Raw genomic sequence first — 21,733 nt, forward strand, 5'->3', positions numbered from 1 at the left:
AAGCAACCTAAATGTCCACTGTAGATGAATGGATAATGAAGATGTGGTACATATATGCAATGGAATATTACTCAGCCATAAAAAAGAATGAAATAATGCCATTTGCAGCAACATGGATGGACCTAGAGATTGTTGTATTAAGTGAAGTAAGTTAGACAGAGAAAGACATATATATCATTTACATACGGAATCTAAGAAAATGATACAAATGAACATAATACAGAAGAGAAATAGATTCAGACTTAGAAAACAAACCTATGGTTACCAAAGAGGAAAGTTTGGGAGGGGAGGGATAAATTAGGAAGTTGGGATTAATATATACATTCACTTTTCACTTTCATGCATTGGAGAAGGAAATGGCAACCCACTCCAGCGTTCTTGCCTGGAGAATCCCAGGGACAGGGGAGCCTGGTGGGCTGCCATCTATGGGGTTGCACAGAGTCGGACACGACTGAAGCGACTTAGCAGCAGCAGCAGCAACTACTATATATAAAAGAGATAATCAACAAGGACTTACTCTATAACAAAAGGAACTCTACTCAATACTCTAATAATCTATACAGGAAAAGATTCTGAAAAAGAATAGATAAAAGTATATGTGTAACCAACTCAGTTTGCTGTACACATAAAACTAAAATCACACTGCAAATCAACTGTATTCCAATATAAAATAAAAATTAAAAAAAATAAAAAGGCTAAAACCTAATTTCCACTTTTGAAGTACTAGGAGCAAAAGCAGGGTACTGCACATGATCCTTGCACACAGCACTGCCAAGGTGTAATGCAGAGCACCTAAGCCAACCCTGCAGCTCAATCTACTTATCCACTCCCACCGTCACCCCCTCGAAGGAACCAGCTTGCTGACAACCCCACTTCCAGGAATGAGCAGGAGCACTTAAGGAAAATGGGGAATTGGCGTGGTGACTCCTCAAAGACTTAAAAATAGAATTACAATATGAGCCAGCAATTCTGTTTCTGAGTATATGTCCAAAATAACTGAAAACAGGAAACCAAACAGATATTTGTACACCATGTTTATAGAAGCATTATTCACAATAGCCATGGGATGAAAGAAACTCAAATATCCATGAACAGATTAATGAATAAATAAAATAGGGCATAAACATATAATGGAATACTGCTGCTGCTGCTAAGTCACTTCAGTCGTGTCCGACTCTGTGCGACCCCATAGACAGCAGCCCACCAGGCTCCTCCATCCTTGGGATTCTCCAGGCAAGAACGCTGGAGTGGGTTGCCATTTCCTTCTCCAATGCATAGAATAATACTCAGACTTAAAAAGGAAGGAAATTCTGACACTCACCGCAATATGAATGAACCTTGAGAATGCTACATATTAAGTGAAAAATGAGAGAGGAGGTCTCCACAGTGTGTCTCTCTGTAACACCACTCTGGGACCTTTAGAGGCTGCAGCAATGGAAAGATTATGGTGGTCTCCCATCCCTCCAAGTATGGCAAAGGAAAAACAACAGTAAACCATAAAATGTGCTTCGAGAAAGACAACAAAGTCCTGATTTTTCCAAAATAACAGGATAGAGTTTCTTTTGAAATGCCAGTATCTATTTTTAAAAACTTTCTCTTTCTTTTAACTAATGATATGTTTGCTGTCTCTGCCTTGCCAATTTCTCGTAGCTCAGTCAGTAAAGAATCTGCCTGCAATGCAGGAGACCCAGATTCAGTTCCTGGGTCAGGAAGATCCCCTGAAGAAGGAAATGGCAATCGACTCCAATATTCTCGCCTGGGAAATCCCATGAGCAGATGAGCCTGGTGGGCTACCATCCACGGGGTTGTAAGAGTCAGACATGACTGAGCGATTAAGCTACCACAATCTCTTTTAAGCCATCTATTGGTAAATGATAATAACACTTAATATTTATTACTTGCTGTTTATATGCTATGTTTTTTTCTGTGCACTATATAAAATAACTAATTTAATCATTATATCAGTTCCATGAGATAAGCATGATTATAATCTCTGGTTTTACAGTCAAGGAAACTGAGGCACAGGGCAGTCACTTGCCTAAGATCAGACAGCTAGTAAGTGGCAGAGCCACGATTTGAACCCAGAATGTTGGGCTTCAGAACCTCTTGTCCTAAAGTCTAAACTCTGGGCATATTAACCTGGAGGGTGTGCCCACCTCCACCTGTCTGCATCTGCCTTTCCAGCTCTCCCCTCACCGCTGGCCCTTCTACACAACTCTCCCTGAGCCTTCCTGCCTGCCTGTCCCACCTTGTTAATCCCCACTCAGGGTTCCCCTTGGTATCCCCTCTCTGCCTTCCCTGTCTGGGGACACCTATGTCTTCCTGTGGCTGGCTGTTCAGACAGCTCACATTGCACTTTGCCACATGGAATTGTAACTGTCTGACTCTTGTCTGTTTCTCATGGTGGACTGAGAGTTCCCTGAGGGTAGAGAACAAGGCTTTAAATCTCTGTGTCCCAACCTAGCCAAGTACTTAATTCATAGTAAATGCTTGGTACCTGGTCTTAAGGACATAAAGGAGGCAGAGCCCAGACTGGGACTTGGTGTAGAACATGGAGTAATGACTGTCCAAATATTAGCTTTCACCCTAGAAATGTTGTTGGTACCCTGGGCAGACAGTGGGGTGGGAGGTCCACATCCATGTAGACTAGAGAGGTCTTGAATGGAATTGAATCAGTGGCGTGAACCCCATGCCTTCACGGTTAGTACTGGAAACACGTGCCCGATTCATATGGCAGAGACTGCTCCCCACTAATCAAAGAGACTGACAATGCTTACATACATACAAATGCATACCAGGGGTCATAGAGCCACTTCCAGGTTTCAAAAAAATGTTAAAATTGAATGAATGTCTTCTTCATCTTCTCTTCTCTTCCTAATTTAGTATAACACTTAAGGCCATTAATGGGGTCTGAGTAAGGTAATCACCCACATGGTGGGTGGAGCTGGTATGCTGGTCCAGATAGAGTAAGGAGATTAACCACCTAGAGGGGCTGCCCTGCACAAGGGCCAGACCCTGGATGGGCAGAGGAAGGGGTTCCTCTGGAGGGACAGCCTGGCTCGATTGCCAGAATCCCAGCAGGATGAGGAGGGCACCTGTAGGGAAGGTCGTGCTAGCAGAGGTCATGATAGCGGTTGGTTACATTCAGGGGATTGATCAAACAAGCAAGTGTATTAAGGATAATGGAAACCAGGCTCTGTAATGTGAGAGAAGGAACTCACAATATAGAAAGGGAGGAAGCTAGAATGAAACATGAGGGGTTGGATTGGAACTGAAAGTATGAGAGTGAAATTCTGGTTTTCAATGCATCCAAATCATAGATACACACACACTCATACACCCTAGCTCTTCCACTAAAAGAGTCGGGGAACAGCAATACCTAATGCAGCAATGAGCCTACCTAACAGTGAGAATTTGGATTCTAAATAATTTCCCACTAAATGGAACCAGAGCTCCTTGACTATAAGGCTGGAACATCTCATCGTAACAGCAAGTAAGGAAGTGCAAATAATGATGGGAACATATCAAAAAGACACATTGACAGTCTGATGGGCATGAGAGTTTACATAATTTCAAGGTCCTTTTCTACAGAACACTTATGAATTTAAAGAAGGAAGAAGAGGAACTTTCCAGTGGAGATCCCTAGAAGATATCACTTTAACCAACTGATCTCCCAATGATCTCCTATTTGGAGACTGGGGCCTCAGTGAAATTCTCAAAAGAATTTAAAATCTCTTGCCATTTAATAGGATGCAGTAAGAAGAGCATGGCATCACTTCTGTGATATTCTTGCCAAAGTTGTAGAACCTGAATCTAAGTGTGAGAAAACTCAGACAAACTCAAAGTGAGGAACATTCTACAGAATAACCAGCCAGTATTCAAAAAAAAAAAAAAAAAACTGTCAAGGTCATGAAAGTGAAGGAAATACTGAGGAAAGGGTCTATATTGAAGTAGATTAAGGACATGTGACAACTAAACGCAACGCTTGATTTGAAAGTACTCTTTTTGCTATAAAGACTATTTTGGGGACAAGTGACAAGAACTCGAACTGGTCTGAGGATCCAATGACAATTAATGAAAACTTCCTAGAGTCTGAGGATTAGATAATAGTAATGTATCAACTTTAAGCTCCTGGTTTTGTGGTTGTGTGGGAGATGTACTGTGTATGGGAACTGCACACTAAAGTATTTGTGGAAGATGAGGCATCTCTTTGGCAGCTTATTCTCAAAGGGTTCAGGACAAATACATTATAGATTTTTTTTTTACTGTATTGTGCTGACAACTTTTCTGTAACTTTGAGATTTCTCAAAATAATATATCTATATCTAGTGATGTAGGTTGGAATGATACTGTTTTCCAGACTTGCCAGGACACAGGTACCTGGGGCCTGCCTTGGGTGGACAGAGCTTGGAATGGCTGCCCCAGGAGTAGAATCAGGGTGTATCTGCCAAGTGTTGTTTCTCTGCTGAGGTGCAGAGATGGACGTTCTCATCCAAGTCACTTAGTAAAGAATGGGCATCTGGATTCTTGAATAACTAGAGAGAGAGAACAGTTTCTGCAGGACACATGCCAGCCACTTGACTTATCTGATGATGGGCTTTCTGCCAGAACCAAGGAAGTGGAAGCACTGAATGTCCCTTGCCTTGTCCAAAAGTCTGCAGGATACCTAAGGGCCAGTTCTCCGATGTCCATCTGGAACATGGATTGTGCAGGGGACCCCATGTTCTTTTGAGACTTGGCTTAAAGTGCTGATAGTAACCACCACTGACTACTGTGCACCTTCTAAGGGTCAGAAACTGGGATAGATGCTTCACAGGTTCTTTTTATAATCATTCCAATGGTTCTCCTTGTTAAGTAAATTGTCCCCATCTTATAAATAAAGAAGTAAGGCTTGGGAAGTCTTAGTAACAGCCTCAACATTATGGGTTGAATTGTATCCCCCCAAATTCATATGCTGAAGTCCCATATCTCAGAATGTGGCTGGATTTGGAGATAGGGCCCTGAGAGAGGTGACTGAGTTAAAGACAGGCCTTGAGGGTAGACTCTAATCCAACTAATGACTGGCTCTCTTAAGAAGATGAAATTTGGACATACAGAGACGCTCTCCTTAAAGAGGAATGACCACATGAGGACACAGCAAAAAGGTGGCCGGCTGCAAGCCAAGGTGAATGGCCTCACCCTGATGTTGGACTTCAGGCTCCAGAACTATGACAAAATACATTTCTGTTGTTTAAGCCATGCAGGCTGTGGTACTGTTACGGCAGTCCCAGCAGCCTAACAGGTGGAGGCATCTGGGGGAGGATGAAGTCGGTGTTCAACGTCAAATCAGTGCAATTCTGTTCTCTGCCACCTTCCTACACGTGGCCTCTGCTGTGTAACTTCTCCCCACCTCCCCCAACAGGCCGCCCAGAACCTCCATCCAGAATCTCCCAGACTGAGTGGATCCCTCCTCTGCGATCCCACAGCCCTTACCACACTGCATATATTGATGGTGGCACACAAGGAACTCATGATCTTGTGATCAAATTGAGGGCAGGGCTCCTCTTATCTTTATCCCTGGCATCTCCCATGGAGCCAGTTAGTATGTATTAAACACTTGTGTGCCAGTCAAGATTTCATATGTGTTATCTCATTTATACTTTAAAACAACTCCTTAAGGTACGTATCACCAATTGTTCCCATTTTACATGTCAAAAAACTAAGGTCAGAGGTGTTACCTGAATTAGCCCAGACATAAAGCTGAAGCTCCAATACTTTGGTCACCTAATGCAAAGAGCCAACTCATTGGAAAAGACCCTGATGCTGGGAAAGATTAAAGACAGGAGGAGAAGAGGGCAACAGAGGATGAGATGGTTGGATGGCATCAATGACTCAATGCACTTGAGTTTGAGCAAACTCCAGGAGATAGTGAAGGACAGACAGGGAAGCCTGGTGTGCTGCAGTCCACGGGGTCACAAACAGTCGGACACGACTTAGTGGCTGAACAACAGCAACAACAGAGCTAGTAGGTGGTGGAACCAGGATTCACCATTGGATGGTCTAATTCTTCAGGCTGTGATCTTCACCTCCTGCCCTGCTGCTGTGGTCTTGCTATAAATGTACACTCCCTCCCTACTCGAGGGCTGTGCTGATCTGAAACCGCTCCTTCAGTGTGCTAAGCCCAAGTGTGAAGCTCCCCTCCCATGGAGAGCTTTCTCACTCATACCCCCTCCCCCAGCCCCCACTCTGCCTCCTTCAGCACCCTCTGGGCATAGGGTCTACACCTTGCACTGATGTGTGACCCAGAACTGGGCACTGGGGCCACCGCTTATCAATATCTGTTGAACTGGCTTCAGTGTCCGGGGATGGACGTGAATAAGAATACACGACACAATGGGGTATTGTCCTGGATACTGTGACTCTCCGTTTCTGGATCCTCTCATCAGACCATTTGCTGGAATATACAACAGACAGGGTAGTCTGGCATTTGCTTTAGAAAGTAGAGTCCCCATTCTACTGAAAAGAGGCAGGAATGGAGACAAGATGAGCTGTCTGTCACTTTCCTGCATACTGCTGGGCAGGTCACAATTTCTCTGCACCTAAGTGCCTCTGTGGGTAAAACAGTAACGGAAATGCCTATTTTCTAACACAGAAATGGGACAAAACATGTGAATGTGTTTTGAATACTGATGAAGAATAATGTTATAGAAACCCAGTCACCATTAATGGGATTACTTACATTTTAACTGACCAGTTTGGCCAGTGAAAAATGAAACAAAAAAGTAGTTTTTATTTTTGAAAGTCAAGGAAGTGGTATCCTTGAACATAAAGACAGTAAATGTCCTGAGGCCTTTCTAGAGTGTTGAAAGTATTTCTAGGTTCTCCTTAACAAGTGTGTGTATGTGTGTGTGTGTGTGCCCTTAACAAGTTCTCCTTAACAAGTGTGTGTGTGTGTGCGCTTAACAAGTTCTCCTTAACAAGTGTGTGTGTGTGCGCGTGTGTGTGTGTGTGTGTGTGTGGTGTATGGCAGGAGTGGGGTGGGGGCTGGGCTCGGAGAGTCAGGACAAAGTTTTCTCCAATTGCCTGAGACGCAACCCTCTGGAGGTGGCAGGACTCTTACCTTTGCTGCATTGCAGATCAGTTTTCAGCTGTGTGAGGCCTTCGGGTGAAGTCCATTCGGGAACTGAGTTTTTCTGACTCAGCAGTAGCCTGGGAAAATTTCCCTTCTCTTTCCTGTGCCCCGTCTTCCAGACACGCATGAGATCCACTCCACCTTGGACTCAATCAGTGCATCCCCTGCCCCTGCTGCAGGCTCTGCACAGAACTGAGCCATAACCCCGAGAGCAGCCTCTGGGGAGCTTCCAGGGAGAGTGGCTACCACTGAGCAGCCACTCAAGAGCATCAGCGATGTGTCTGTTCTGGTTTGGATGGGCTGAGTCTCCCTCCAACTTCCTTCTGCTCTCGGCCAGAGCCAGGGTCCTTTTGTTCACCTTTAGGGCTGCCAAGTCAGGCCTACCGCACCCCTGGATGTTGTTTTCCTGCAGGCAATGGGAAAATGAGCTTGGAGCCAGGGAAGGGAAATCAACAAGGAAATAAACACAGGGTCATTACCCCTCCAGGTCATCACCAGGCTGGGACATCATCACGCTGGGATCACTTTCTAAAAAGGCAGGAGCTGGCCGCTGCCTGAAGGGGCCCCAGACATTTTTTAATTGCCTCAGGCATTTAAAAAATTTTAAATATGCAAAGAAGTGTGCATTTCTATCAGAAGTGTGAAATCTATGTTGGACCAATCAAGCAATCCTGACTCGCTCCAATGCCTTGCCAAATCTTTCAAAGATTTTTCCATAGGCAGCATCTCTTGTAACCAAACACTGGCAAACGTTTGTAGCCAAAGGAAAAGAATGAGCAAGTTTATGGCTGACACAAGCCAAGACTTTTAAAGACACAGGTAAGACTTTCAAGACATCCTCTAAAGATACAAGATTATTGTTTGAATAAAGTTTTCTTCGACTTACTCTTCAATGTCACGGTCATCATCAGCGGCATCATCTTTGCCAGCATTTATTGAGAGCTTATCGTCTGCCAGGTGCTGTGCTAATGACCTCAACCTGTGTTATTTCATTTAATTCTCAACATAATTCTATCATCCTCATTCCCATTTTGTAGATGAAGAAAATAAGGATTAGAGAGATTAAGTCACTCCTGCACAGTGACCCCACTAGTTAAAAATGTAGAAATTGCCCTTCTGGAAGGATGCTCTTCTGAGTCTTGCTTTTCCCAACAGTCAGCTTAAGCACTTTGGTGGGCTGACAGCTCCTGTGATGGCCAAAGAGTTGCTTAAACAAACTCTTAGGCCTGGGAATCGAATTCTAAACAGAACCACGGCTCATCGGTTAGTTAAATGACCTCTTCCAGGAGTTACGAAGTGGTGCTACCTTTATGTGACTTGTACATAGGACTCACCTACCATGGCACCCTCTGTTCTTCTCCAAGCGGGTGCTGCTGGCTGCTTTCACCCAGTTCTCCACTGTGATTCTGACTGACCCAGAAGGAAGGGCCCTGTAAATCTCTTGGCCTCTGTGTGTGCTTCAGTTATGGCCTGATCATGCAGATTCGTCTTTTTGACTCTAGAAGCCCAACAGTTACAAACTTCTTTTAATCAATAATCCAGGGGATGAATAATTTTAAGTTCCAACCTGGAAACTTCTGCCTGATGAGAAGAAATCAGCGCATGCATTTTCAGTCCTCAGGTCCTACTGCAACATTTTTTTTTTGGGAGGGGGGGGGCTCATCTTTACTTCCAACTGTTAGCATGTAGCTCTCCAGTGCAGTTACCCAGGGCAACTGGCTGCTGGTCAAAGGAAAGTAAAACCTGTAATTAGGAGACAAGGAGATGCCTCCCAGCAACGTCTAAGTTGTCCGTTTTTGTAAATATAGAACTTGCGACATTAGGGCCGCTGCTTGCACATGGGACACTTGCATTTGGTTTTGTGGAGCTTGGGGGTACTTTACTCTGGGGCCACATATGCCTTGAAGTCTGAGGTTGGTCAGCTTTCATTCTCAACAGAAACTAAAGACTTATTTACTGGATTTATAGCAATAAAAAAAGAAGATTGGAAAGGGGCCGGGCTTTTAGTTTAGATGTCATTTCATTTTTCTTTCCCAGTGGTTTACAACTAAACACAGTGTCCAGATATGTTTACAGACTCTGGTCTTGGAGTTCTTTGATGAGGAAAGGCAATTTATAACAGTCAAATGGGCCTTTCAACCTTATCATATGAAATGAAAACCAAAATGTTGGAAGGGAGCTGATGTAATGAAAGCTTTCATGTTCCTCATCTGCTTCACAGCTTTTCACCACCAGGGAATAAAGATAGCAGACTTGGGGACTGTCAGATGCTTTGGGGGTTTCCATTCAGAAAGGTAATGAAGTAGATGGATTTTATTTCTCCTTCCTCTCCTTTGAGCATCTGGATCAGTACTGATTGAGTTGGTTCCAAGAGTTGAGTCCATTCTGGGATTGACAATAAACATACAAACCTCCCCCTACCCCATTTTTTTTTTTTTGCATGGTCATGTAACCAAGGCAGCTGACTGTTTAAAACTGGAAACAGAGAGAAGTCACGGATGAAAAACAGGACGTATTAATTTAGCTTTACAAATGTGCCCTTTCCAAGGCCAGAATTACTCACTCCCTGGCAACTCACTGTGTGGGACCTGGGTCTGCTCAAATGCCACGGCTTTAGCATGTCCTTTCCGTTTGGTGTGGGATGTTGTAGATGAGTGACAGGTTCCAACTCAGCAGAGACATCCAGATGCAATTAGAATCCTCACGGATTTTAATTATTATGGGAAAGCAAGCACAACTTTGCCATGCAAAGAAATATGGCCATTCTAAGTGTCCCTAAAAGTAATGTGTCCACTTGTATGCAGAGAAAATGTCAATTTTGGTGCATTTTGAAGGAGGAATCTTAAAACTGAATTATGTAAAATGCTAGAGGAGCTATTTCAGGATTCTTTTTATTTTCTTTTTTATCAAAGTATAGTTGATTTACATTGTTGTATTAGTTTCAGGTGATAGTTTCACAGCAAAGTGATTCAGTTATATATATATATATATTTTCAGATTCTTTTTCCACATAGATTTTTAAACCGAATATTGAGTATAGTTCCTGTGGTATACAGTAGCTCTTTATTATTTATCTATGTTCTACATGATAGTGTGTATGTATTATTCTCAAATTCCTAATTCATCTCTCCCCTCCGTATTTCAATATTCTGTGAGCAAGAAATCAGAAGATTAACTCGCTTTCTTTTAGGCTTGTTTGTATGCTTACAGGATGCTCAGGGTGAACGTGGATTTATCAAAATAGGAGGCAGAAAATGGTTTCCTTAGACCATTATGGGCTGATTGCTTTCCTTATCCTCCTCCATGCTCATCACTGATAGTTTGTCCACCTGTGTCTGCAAATGGGAGAGGCAATGAGGAGTGTGAAGTTCCACCCTGAGGCTTTAAACACCATCTCTGTGCCAACAACTCCCATATTTGGATCTCTGGCTCAGAACTCTCTTCTGAGTTTCCAATCGTGTTCTCAGAATCTCACTGCCATCTCCAACTCCACTCAGGCAAAGCCAAGCCTTCTACCTCTTTTTCCCCCTCCTGCTGCTTCCATGGAGAAGGAAATGGCAACCCAGTCCAGTATTCTTGCCTGGAAAACCCCAGGCACACAGGAGCCTGGTGGGCTGCCATGTATGGGGTTGCACAGAGTCAGACACGACTGAAGCGACTTAGCAGCAGCAGCAGCTGCTTCCATCTTAGCCAATGATCTTTCCAGCCACCCAAGTGCTCCAGTCTCTCCCTCCAGTCCCACAACCAACCCATGAGTCTGTTCTGTCAGTCTCACCTCCTAAATTGATATCAACTGCAACTTTCTATTCAAAACTTCTACTACCACAAATGCCGACCCGACTTTAGCCCTCATCTTGGCTCCTAGCTGGTCTTCTTGCTGCCCATGTTGCCCCCCTAACCAAATCTAAGCTCCACATTCCAGCCAGAGTAGATTTTTCAAAGATAAGTCACATGAGGCCATTAACTTACCTAAAAGCCTCAAGTCTTTCCAGTGCAATAAGGAGGAAATATGAAATCTCTGAACTGGCCAGCTAGTCTTGGCATAATTTGATCCCCACTCACCTCTCCAACATTGCCTTGGCGACACTAGCTTACTGTCAGTTTCTTGAACACTCCAAACTTTTCTCCATCTCAGAGCTTTGCTAATCTTGGGCTGGCGTTGTACTGACCTTCACACCCCCATTCCCAGATCTTCTGCCAAAAGCACACAAACTCTCTTCCTGCCTCTTTCTCATCTTCCAGGTCTCAGCGCAAATGTCATTTCCTAGAGGCATATCCCCCAACACCTATTTTCTTTGTAGTACTTGATGTGATTTGTAAGTGTATTATTTATTTGCTTATTTCCTTAATATAGAACTTATACAGTTTACCCTCCTATGTCCACTCCTCCACCTACAACTAGGAAAGCAGCAACTATGTCCGTTTGGTTCACAGCTACATGTCCAGGTTCCAAATTTTTTTAAGTTGAATGAACGAATGAGTAATTGAATGAGAAAAATCTTTTCCTCTCAATTCAGATCACTTAAGGAAGAGTTTGTTAAATAGCTGTTGAGAGGTACTTACTAGTTCTTATTCAGACACAGATAGAATTTGTAGATGCAGATGTTGAGAATTAGCAAAGAACTGTGGTCTCAGAGAATCGAACCCCGTTCTCCCTTCTGAGAGACCACTGGCTGTTACATCTGGGAGTGCCACAACATGGCCCAGGGAGATGTCAGGGGAGAAGAAGGGGGTGGACTGGTATGGACCCAGGACTAATGCATTTCTGACTGTGTTAATTTTGTAATTAATTTCCCATGAAAACAATAAGCCAAAGACTGTACTGCTATAAAAACTTTGGGGGGGGCCAGTTTTGGGAAGACAAACACCATTTAGATTTAGAACATCAGTTTATGTGGAAAAATCTGTTCCAAATTCTCTAACAACTGACATACCCCAAAAAAACCCAAATAAAAAAATAAACCTCTAAGCAGGAACATTTTGTGTTTCCTGTAAATTTTCTAAAATATGGAGACTCATCATCAGCCACACCCTCCCTGACTGCTCATTGAATTCGGGTCCTGGTGAGCATGTGTTAGATGGCATTGGGGAGGCCCATGAGATAATTTATTCTCACAGGCATTTTATTTACTGGTGTTGAGGCACAGCCAAGAAACATTTATTTTCCTGTTCATATTTCAGAAGGAACTTGTGACTCATTCCCCAGGAAGGAGCAATCTAGAACTGCACTTCTATCTCCCCTCCCCTCCCCAGCTTTCCTGGTGCTGCTCCCAAGAAGAGATGTGATGGCCAATCTGATTGGAAAGACAGGGTGAGAAGGTCCTTTCTGGGCCCCCTATGCCAGGTACTTGACTGCTGCATTGAAAAGCAAAGACCTCTTTTCCTTTGCCTCCTGGATCTTGTCTGGCAAGACTCGGATGAAGGGAGGTGGTGACTATGCAGCCCCCACCTCCCCGTTAGAGGCAGGGCGTGTGGGGATGCCAGGCCAGTGGACACGGGCCTCTGCTTTCTTGCTTCCATTTTCTTCCCTCTCGTTGGCTGGAGGAGTCAGACTCCTGTGGGTCTTATAGTTCAGGGAAGGTGGCAGGAAACCTTCATTCTCAATCTACCTCCTCAGAAAGCAGACGCTGTATTAAGATCCCCGTTGCTCTAGATGTCTGTCCTCCACCAGAATCAGTAATTTGTGTTGTATTTTAACTTTTTTCTTTCATAAACAACTTAAAAAAAAATCACGTCCATTAAAAACAATTATTTAATTGGCCTCATTGAGTCTCAGTTTTAGAGCGTGGTTCTCTAGTTGTGGTTCATGGGCTCCAGAGCTCAGTAATTGAGGCGCACAGGCTTAGTTGCTCCATGACATGCGGAATCTTCTCAGACCAGGGATCGAACCTACATCCCTTGCATTACAAGGTGGACTGTTAATTACTGGACCACCAGGGAAGCCCCTCATAAACAACTTTTCTATATCTATGTGTAAAACATATGTGAAAATAAATCTAACACTTGAGTTATAAAGTGTGTACATCAAGTGTTTGCCAGTTATTAAAGCCTCCAAAATCAGGGTTAAAATGAAGTCTTTCTACATCCTAGATTTTTCAACAAAACCCAGGAAAACTCCCTGAGGAATTTTATATGAATCAGCTTTGCCCTTGAGTCAACCCAAACAAATTCACACAGCCATGCATCCCGACTCCAGATTTTGTCATCCGTGTAACCATAGTTTTACAAAGCTTTGTTCACAAATAAGTATCACGTCATTGAAGGGAATAGGCTAGAAGAATACAGGGGGCTTGCTCAAAACCACGGCAGGTCCTGGTGCTAGGCACATGAATTAAATATGTAGCTCTCAAACCTGCACGCCAGAAATCCCAAATTACTGGGCAGTGGCTGTGTGTACATGCATGCATGTGTAGTCACAGTCATGTCCAACTCTTTGAGACCCCATGGACTGTAACCTACCAGGATCCCCTGTCCATGGGATTCTCCAGGCAAGAATACTGGAGAGAGTTGCCATTTTCTCCTCCAGGGGAATCTTCCTGACTCAGGGGTCGAACCTGCGTCTCCTGCAGCTTCTGCATTGGCAGGCAGATTCTTTACCACTGAATTTCTCCAAACAGTTCCTGGGAAAATTGTTTGCAATCTCAGAAGAAAGGTTGTCTTTTTCATATTTAAACACATGAGGTGCCCCAGATTACTGTCTTAAATTGGATTTGGGGGCAGAGGTTGGGCAATAAAAATAAATAAAATGAGTTGTTACATTAAGAAAAATCCAATTTTCTTTGCAATGTCTCTAAACTTAACCTGAGTATAAAGACCACATATGTTTAAACTCTTCCACTGTGTCACAAATATTAGAAATTCTCAATGCTCTGCTTATGATTCCCAGGGGTTAGGACGATGTCTTTACATATATATTTCTTTACTATATACCTTTTTTTTTTAAGTTAGAGATATATCCATTTAAGGGGAAACGACCTCTTTCAGGGCTATATGAAATGCCATAAGAGTAAATATTGTACATTCTGGGACAATCACGGAGAAGACAAGACTGTAATCTCTTAGGCAAAAACTATAGTCTCCTCTAGAATTTTGTTTCCAGCTCTGAGGATACCGTCAATACTTGGTAAATAACAAATAAATATAGCAATAATAAATAAATGAATGGAAATAATAATGTGACAGGCATTCAGATTTCTTAAAACCCAGAAATGCATGGAGTTACCACAGACTTTAGGGAAAAAAAACCAAGATTCTATGACATTTATCTCTATTTTCAGGGGACAAAAGGCTTTAGATTCCTTATTTTTAAGAGGCCTGGTCAATTGCACTGATGAATTGATTGGGTTGGTTCATTTGTAAAACCACACTGCAATGAAAAAACGGTCAGAAAACATATAGGCGGGTTTTGTTTTTAAATGTGGATTTCACAAAACTAAAAAGTTCAGACAGCTGGACCCCATTTCATGTGTTTTTTCAAACAGATTCTCAGTGTTCTAAACTCGATCCAGCTGTATGTACTAATTGCATTTCAGTGACTCGGTTGGATGTTGTCTTTTTGGGAAAATCTCATTTAAAAAGAAAACGGATGCTTAAATCTCACTGTAGTTGCCTTATTACTGCAGTCTCGATGCTATGCTTGGTTGGACAGTGTTCATCTCCGTAGAGCAAGCCTGTGCTGATGTGCTGGGGGCGTGTGGCACCATTACTAGAACTGAAGTGTCCAGAAAAATTGTGCGAGGGGGCCTCTCTAAAGATGCCTCAATGGACCTGTACCTCCTTCTGTGCAGAAGGAGGATCTGTACCTCCTCCTTCTGTACCTAGCCCAGTTGCTCATATTCATGTGTACATACAAATACTTTGAAATGGCAGGGAAAAGGTTTTTGTTTAAACAATTATAGAAGTAAAGCTTTCCTAGTAGGAAACTCAAACAAGTCTGAAGAAAAAAGGGCCTTAATTAAAAAGTATGTCTGCCTGCCCCTTAGTGCCAGACAACAACAACAACACACACACAGACACACACCCTTATTCCTGGTCTCTAGGGATAAACATTAAATAGATAGACAACATTTATCTTTGTGTATATTTACGTATACACACACAAACACAGAAGCCACAAATTATTTGCATCTCATTCATTCTTGAACATTGTGTAACAAGTCATTCTAATATTTAGTGGCTTAAAAAAAACACTAATCATTTACTGTCTCTCAGCTTCCATGGACAAGAGGGGCTTGAGCAGTAGTTCTAGGTTCTGGGGGGCTGAGGGGCTCTCCCGAGGCTGTAGTCACATTCTGGCTGGGGCTACACTCCTGCACACCTGACTGGGGCTGGAGGATTGCCTTCCATGGTGGCTCACTCCCACAGCTGACATACCCGTGCCGGTTGTTGGCAGGAGGCCTCACTTCCTATACATCCGGGCCTCTCCACATGAATTTCCTCATGAAATGGCATCTGACTTCCCCCACAGGGAGAGGACCAAGAGAGCAAGGTGGAAGGTGCAAGACCTGGTGTGATCTAGCCTCTGACGTCACACTCCAACACACACTCAGACATTCTGGTGGTCCAACAGACAGTCCAGGTTCAATAACGGAAGGGCTACACAGAGGCATGCATCTCAGGAAGTGAGGGTGGTTGAAGGGCATTTTGGATGATGGGTCTGAGACAGCAACTCCCACGAAGAGGAGAAGTCTCTTTCTCCACTCGTTGATTCTGGTCTGACCTTGAAACTTGCTTTGACCAGGAGAAACTGGGGGAAATGATGCTGTCAGGGTCCTGAGCCAAGCAACCAGGTTTCCTTTTGCTGCTCCCACCCTCTTGGAGTGCTCCTGCCACGTGAGCAGCCTGGACTCGCCTCCTTGAGGATGAGAGAACAGGAAGAGGGACGGACTTGTCCCTGACATACCAGCCGAGGCCTCAGATACACGAGTGAGTCCAGCCAGCAGCACGTTCAGTAAAGACAGGCTGTTCTTGCTGAGCCCAACTCAAACGCCAAATCAAAGAGCTGTGAATAAATACTGTTGTTTTAAGACACTAAAGCTTTGGAATGGTTTACTATGCAACCATAGAAAGCTGATACAGTATGGTAAACAACAGTCTGTATTTTGTTGATTTTAAGCTCAGTAATATACTGTAGGCATCCCTTCATGTCAGTACATAAAGATCTTCCTCATGTTTTAAAAAACGTTCCGATATAGCAATCTTATATTATGGTAATGCTCTAATAATTTAACATATTTACTATTAATGGACATCTAGGTTGTTAATTTTTTTTTTTTTTGCTATGGCAAGCGATGCTTTATGAATTTTATTTCTTGCTTACATGCATAGAAGTGGGTGAAGGGAATTATGCATTTAAATATTTCATGTGTCAAATTGCACTTCAGAAAGGTTGTGCCAATTTCCATCCCATTTAACAGTGTATCAAATTTTAAAGGAAACTCCTAAGAGCTACTTTCTGTCCTCATCCTGAATTTGCCCTCATTTGATGCCAGGGGATTGGGAAACAGAGCTGAGATGAGGTATAGGACTGTGTGAACTAGTGCCTGCATTAAGCTGCAATGAGAACAGACCAAAAAGTCAGACACACAAGCAATGTGAGAGAGGAAGAGATGGAATCTTGGAAGAGGTTGGCATCTCCCATAGGAACCAAAGACACTCTTTCTATCTCTGGGAAGTTTTTTTGGAAATAAGTTTAATAGACAAGGCTGTCAGCTAAAAGATTTTAAAAATATATGACAATATTAAGCTTTAAGTCTGAAGAATTGAGGACAGCCATTGTGGTTCAGTTCAGTTCAGTCGCTCAGTCGTGTTCGACTCTTTGTGACCCCATGAACTGCAGCACGCCAGGCCTCCCTGTCCATCACCAACTCCCGGAGTTCACTCAGACTCACGTCCATCAAGTCAGTGATGCCATCCAGCCATCTCATCCTCTGTTGTCCCCTTCTCCTCCTGCCCCCAATCGCTCCCAGCATCAGAATCTTCTCCAATGAGTCAACTCTTCGCATGAGGTGGCCAAAGTACTGGAGTTTCATCTTCAGCATCAGTCCTTCCAAAGAACACCCAGGACTGATCTCCTTTAGGATGGACTGGTTGGATCTCCTTGCAGTCCAAGGGACTCTCAAGAGTCTTCTCCAACACCACAGTTCAAAAGCATCAATTCTTTGGCACTCAGCCTTCTTCACAGTCCAATTCTCACATCCATACACGACCACAGGAAAAACCATAGCCTTGACTAGACGGACCTTAGTCGGCAAAGTAATGTCTCTGCTTTTGAATATGCTATCTAGGTTGGTCATAACTTTTCTTCCAAGGAGTAAGCCTCTTTTAATTTCATGGCTGCAGTCACCATCTGCAGTGATTTTGGAGCCCAAAAAAATAAAGTCTGACACTGTTTCCACTGTTTCCTCATCTATTTCCCATGAAATAATGGGACCGGATGCCATGACCTTCGTTTTCTGAATGTTGAGCTTTAAGCCAACTTTTTCACTCTCCTTCTTCACTTTCATCAAGAGGCTTTTTAGTTCCTCTTCACTTTCTGCCATAAGGGTGATATTATCTGCATATCTGAGGTTATTGATATTTCTCCCAGATATCTTGATTCCAGCTTGTGTTTCTTCCAGGCCAGCATTTCTCATGATGTACTCTGCATATAAGTTAAATAAGCAGGGTGACAATATACAGCCTTGACGTACTCCTTTTCCTATTTGGAATCAGTCTGTTGTTCCATGTCCAGTTCTAACTGTTGTTTCCTGACCTGCATACAGATTTCTCAAGAGGCAGATCAGGTGGTCTGGTATTCCCATCTCTCAGAATTTTCCACATTTTATTGTGATCCACACAGTCAAAGGCTTTGGCATGGTCAATAAAGCAGAAATAGATGTTTTTCTGGAACTCTCTTGCCTTTTCCATGATCCAGCAGATGTTGGCCATTGTGGTTGGGTCCTATAGGAATTTACATCACAGCAACTTAAATCCAACTTGTCTGTCAAATTTTCAGTGGGAGCATCTGGATGAACTCCAAACCCCATGAGACCCTCTGTCATCCTAGATATGCAAATAACCATGATGCCTAATAGGCAGCACATGCCAGACACTATAAAGGGCTTTATATATATATGGTAGAATTTATTTCGCACAGCAGAGGAGAAACTAAGGCACTGAGTAATTGAGTAACTTGCTCAAGTTTGCGGTGGTATTAAGTGAAAGAGACAGCATTCTCATTAGTTTGGTACCAGAGGCTCTGATCCTATCAATCTCTGTGTGGCTGACCTGTTGGCTGCCATTCTTCCTTCCTGGAAGGGACTGGAGTAGTGTTCTCTTCCTGCCTCCCTTGCAGCTAGAATATGTGACCCAGTGTTGGCCAATGAGACCTCAGGAGACATCAGCTGGGGGGTTTCTGGGGAAGAATTTCGCTCCTAATAGAAGAAGATGCTGGGCAAGAAATCCCTGTCTCTATCTTTTCAATCTCTCTCTTCCAGATATTGTGGGGCATAACTGTGTTGCCTGGCAAGTGGCAGCATTTTTGCAGCTATGCTGCCAATCTTGAAGATGGCAGAGTGGAGAGAGGAAAAGAACTTCCATCCTTAATGATGCTGCTGATCTGCTGACTCAGCTCTGTCCTTGCCCGCCTACCTCTCAAATTATTGTTTTATGAGATTACTAAATTCCTTTCTGTTTAAAACCACTTTTAATGGAGGTATTCTGTTACTTGTAACTGAAAGCAACTGGACTGAAACATTACTACATTATGCTGCCTCCCAGAAAATTTAATTATTATAACCTGGATTTTGAGATTTCATTTAAAAATTTTATTGGAGTATAGTTGATTTATAATATTGTATTTGTGGCAGGTATACAGCAAAGTGAACCTATTATACATATACATATATCCACTCTTTTTGACACTGTATTTTAAAAAGAACTAAGAAATCTTGAGAGAAGAGTCAGAGCATAACTTTCATAAATAATCATGAGATTCCTACTTGATATTTTCTTAGCTATTTGTCAATTTCCATTTGTATTCAGCTTTTAGTGAATTATAATGTTCCATATATACTAGCTGGGAAGTTTTTAAACTTACTTAACAGGAAAAAGACTTGGATGGTTGAAGATAGGTAGATAGATCAGTTCAGTTCAGTCACTCAGTCGTGTCCGACTCTTTGTGACCTCAAGAACTGCAGCATGCCAGGCCTTCCTGTCCATCACCAACTCCTGGAGTTTACCCCAAACTCTTGTCCATTGAGTTGGTGATGCAATCCAACCATCTCATCCTCTGTCGTCCCCTTCTCCTCCTGCCTTCAATCTTTCCCAACATAAGGGTCTTTTCAAATGAGTCAGCTCTTCACATCAGGTGGCCAAAATACCAGAGTTTTAGCTTCAACATCAGTCCTTGCAATGAACACCCAGGACTGATTTCCTTTAGATAGATAGATAGGACATACCTCTATGACCATTTAGATAAAGAGTGAGCTCAGCATCTCAGTCAATTTGACCCCTACATAAGACAAAGAGTTATCTCTTAAAATGGAAGGAAGGATTTACCAAGCAAATCCAAGAACTCAAATCTGTGCCCCTATAGCACTGAAGGCAGGGAAGTTCCCCAGTTAGCCTCCTATTAATTTTAGAATTGCAGAGGCCAGGACATGAAGCCAACCCAAGTCACGCACACATCATGGGTAAACAATACCATGACAGTTGCTTTGGACCAGGCAAAACACATGGAGGCTGGAAACAAACAAGATTTTCTCCCAAATGTTTGTTTATTATTCTTCACAATCTTTGTTCTTAGAGAATAAAAATGAGATTAGCTAGCATTTTGGATCCATGTGTTTGTTTGCTTATTTATTTTTAAGTCTCTGTAATAGTTTTCTCACACTAGAAATGAAAATAACCTCATCAAAGGAAAAAACCTCAACAACCCAGAGGTGGATATGAGAACAAGTGAAAATCCCTCGGCATCTCCCCATTCTCCTTCTCACCCATGGCCCTCATGTCCCACTCTGAGTCCCATAGTTAGTCACTGGGTGTGCCTCCCCCTAGTCAGGGGAACTTCCCTGGTGGCTCAGACGGTAAAGCGTCTGCCTGCAATGCAGGAGACCTGAGCGACCCTCTAGTCAAGGCTATGGTTTTTCCAGTAGTCATGTATGGATGTGAGAGTTGGACTAGAAAGAAAGCGAGCACCAAAGAATTGATGCTGTTGAACTGTGGTGTTGGAGAAGACTCTTGAGAGTCCCTTGGACTGCAAGGAGATCCAACCAGTCCATTCTAAAGGAGATCAGTCCTGGGTATTCATTGGAAGGACTGATGTTGAAGCTGAAAGTCCAATACTTTGGCCACCTGATGCATAGAGCTGATTCATTCAAAAAGATCCTGATGCTGGGAAAGATTGAGGGCAGGAGGAGAAAGGGATGACAGAGGAAGAGATGGTTGGATGGCATCACTAACTCAATGGACATGAGTTTGGGTAAACTCCGGGAGTTGGTGATGGACAGGGAGGCCTGGCATGCTGCGGTTCATGGGGTCACAAAGAGTTGGACACGACTGAGTGACTGAACTGAACTGAACTGTGCCTCCCTCTAAGCTTCTTCCTGTCACATGAAAAGAAAGTAGACTCTTTTAAAACAAAAATTCTTTGCCCAGTTTTTTGGAGGTAGTCAATACTTTTTGTTAGAATTCTCAAACAAGTAAGAAAGATGAAAGCAGGAGGAGGTCCTAGCTCAGGAACTTTCTGTCTGTGTCCGTGTCTCCAAGACTCCCTCACCTAATTTAATTAACATAAATTTACATACTCACACATGGCTACATGTGGGACAGCCAAAGCCTAAGAAAACACTCTTTCTCCAACAAAGATCCAGTTTTTCAAAAATGGTGGGAATCTGACCCTTGTACCCTTGCTCCCCTCTGTCTGGTAGGAATAGAGGGAGTAATACCTCCTTCTTCCTTTTCAGTGATCCAGCCCTGATGCATTATATAACTTGGACTCTGAAAACTACAGCCTTTAGGAAAAGTTGATGAATTTTAAGAATGCCACACTCAGGATAGAGAGGGAGAAGGGGGTAGGTCTGCAACTGCTGTTTTCCTCTTGAGATACAGTAAAATATGAACTGTCTGTAACCACACATTGGGAAATTGATGGAGTCTATCTCTGTGCCTTTATGCAGACAATCACATAAACAAATCCTATTGGATGTTCACATGTCTATGGAGAAGAGGTCTGCAAAGAAGGAAATCTGCAGCCTGCCATAGTTCCTAGGCCAACATTTAACTGGCCTCACTCTAGAGTACTAAGTGGGCGTTTTGGTTCTTATCTATTTTGACTCTTGTCTACCTCCTGTTCCTCACTGTGGTGTGGTCATCTTTCTTCTTGGATCCCGATTTGGAAAATCCACACTCATTTTCCCCATTTGTTTTGTGAGCTTCTTATACTAGATCCTGGCTAATGACAATTAGCTGTAAATTGCTCTTTTTGCCCTAAGGGACAGTGAGCAAGTAGCTGGAAAGTTTGAAGGTGATGATGTGTGGGGACATGAAATACCAGACAACCTATTCTGGGAACCAGAAAAGGTGGGATGTGTGATTGGTTTAACACAAACATGCTCTCAGATTAAAAGCCGGTTTAGTACA

At 43.0% G+C, this 21,733-nt stretch overlaps 1 protein-coding gene across 1 annotated transcript in view; it reads right to left on the bottom strand.

Annotated features, from left to right (window-relative positions):
• Positions 1 to 7,187, bottom strand: part of LNX1 (ligand of numb-protein X 1) — a 193,134-nt gene extending 185,947 nt beyond the window's left edge. The window contains exon 1 of the mRNA XM_068974863.1: positions 7,100 to 7,187. The gene's annotated coding sequence lies outside the window, so the exon portion shown is untranslated. The remainder of the gene's footprint in view (positions 1 to 7,099) is intronic.
• Between the last annotated feature and the right edge of the window lie 14,546 nt (positions 7,188 to 21,733).

Source organism: Capricornis sumatraensis, chromosome 7, assembly GCF_032405125.1.
Source record: "Capricornis sumatraensis isolate serow.1 chromosome 7, serow.2, whole genome shotgun sequence".
Lineage (NCBI taxonomy): Eukaryota > Metazoa > Chordata > Mammalia > Artiodactyla > Bovidae > Capricornis > Capricornis sumatraensis.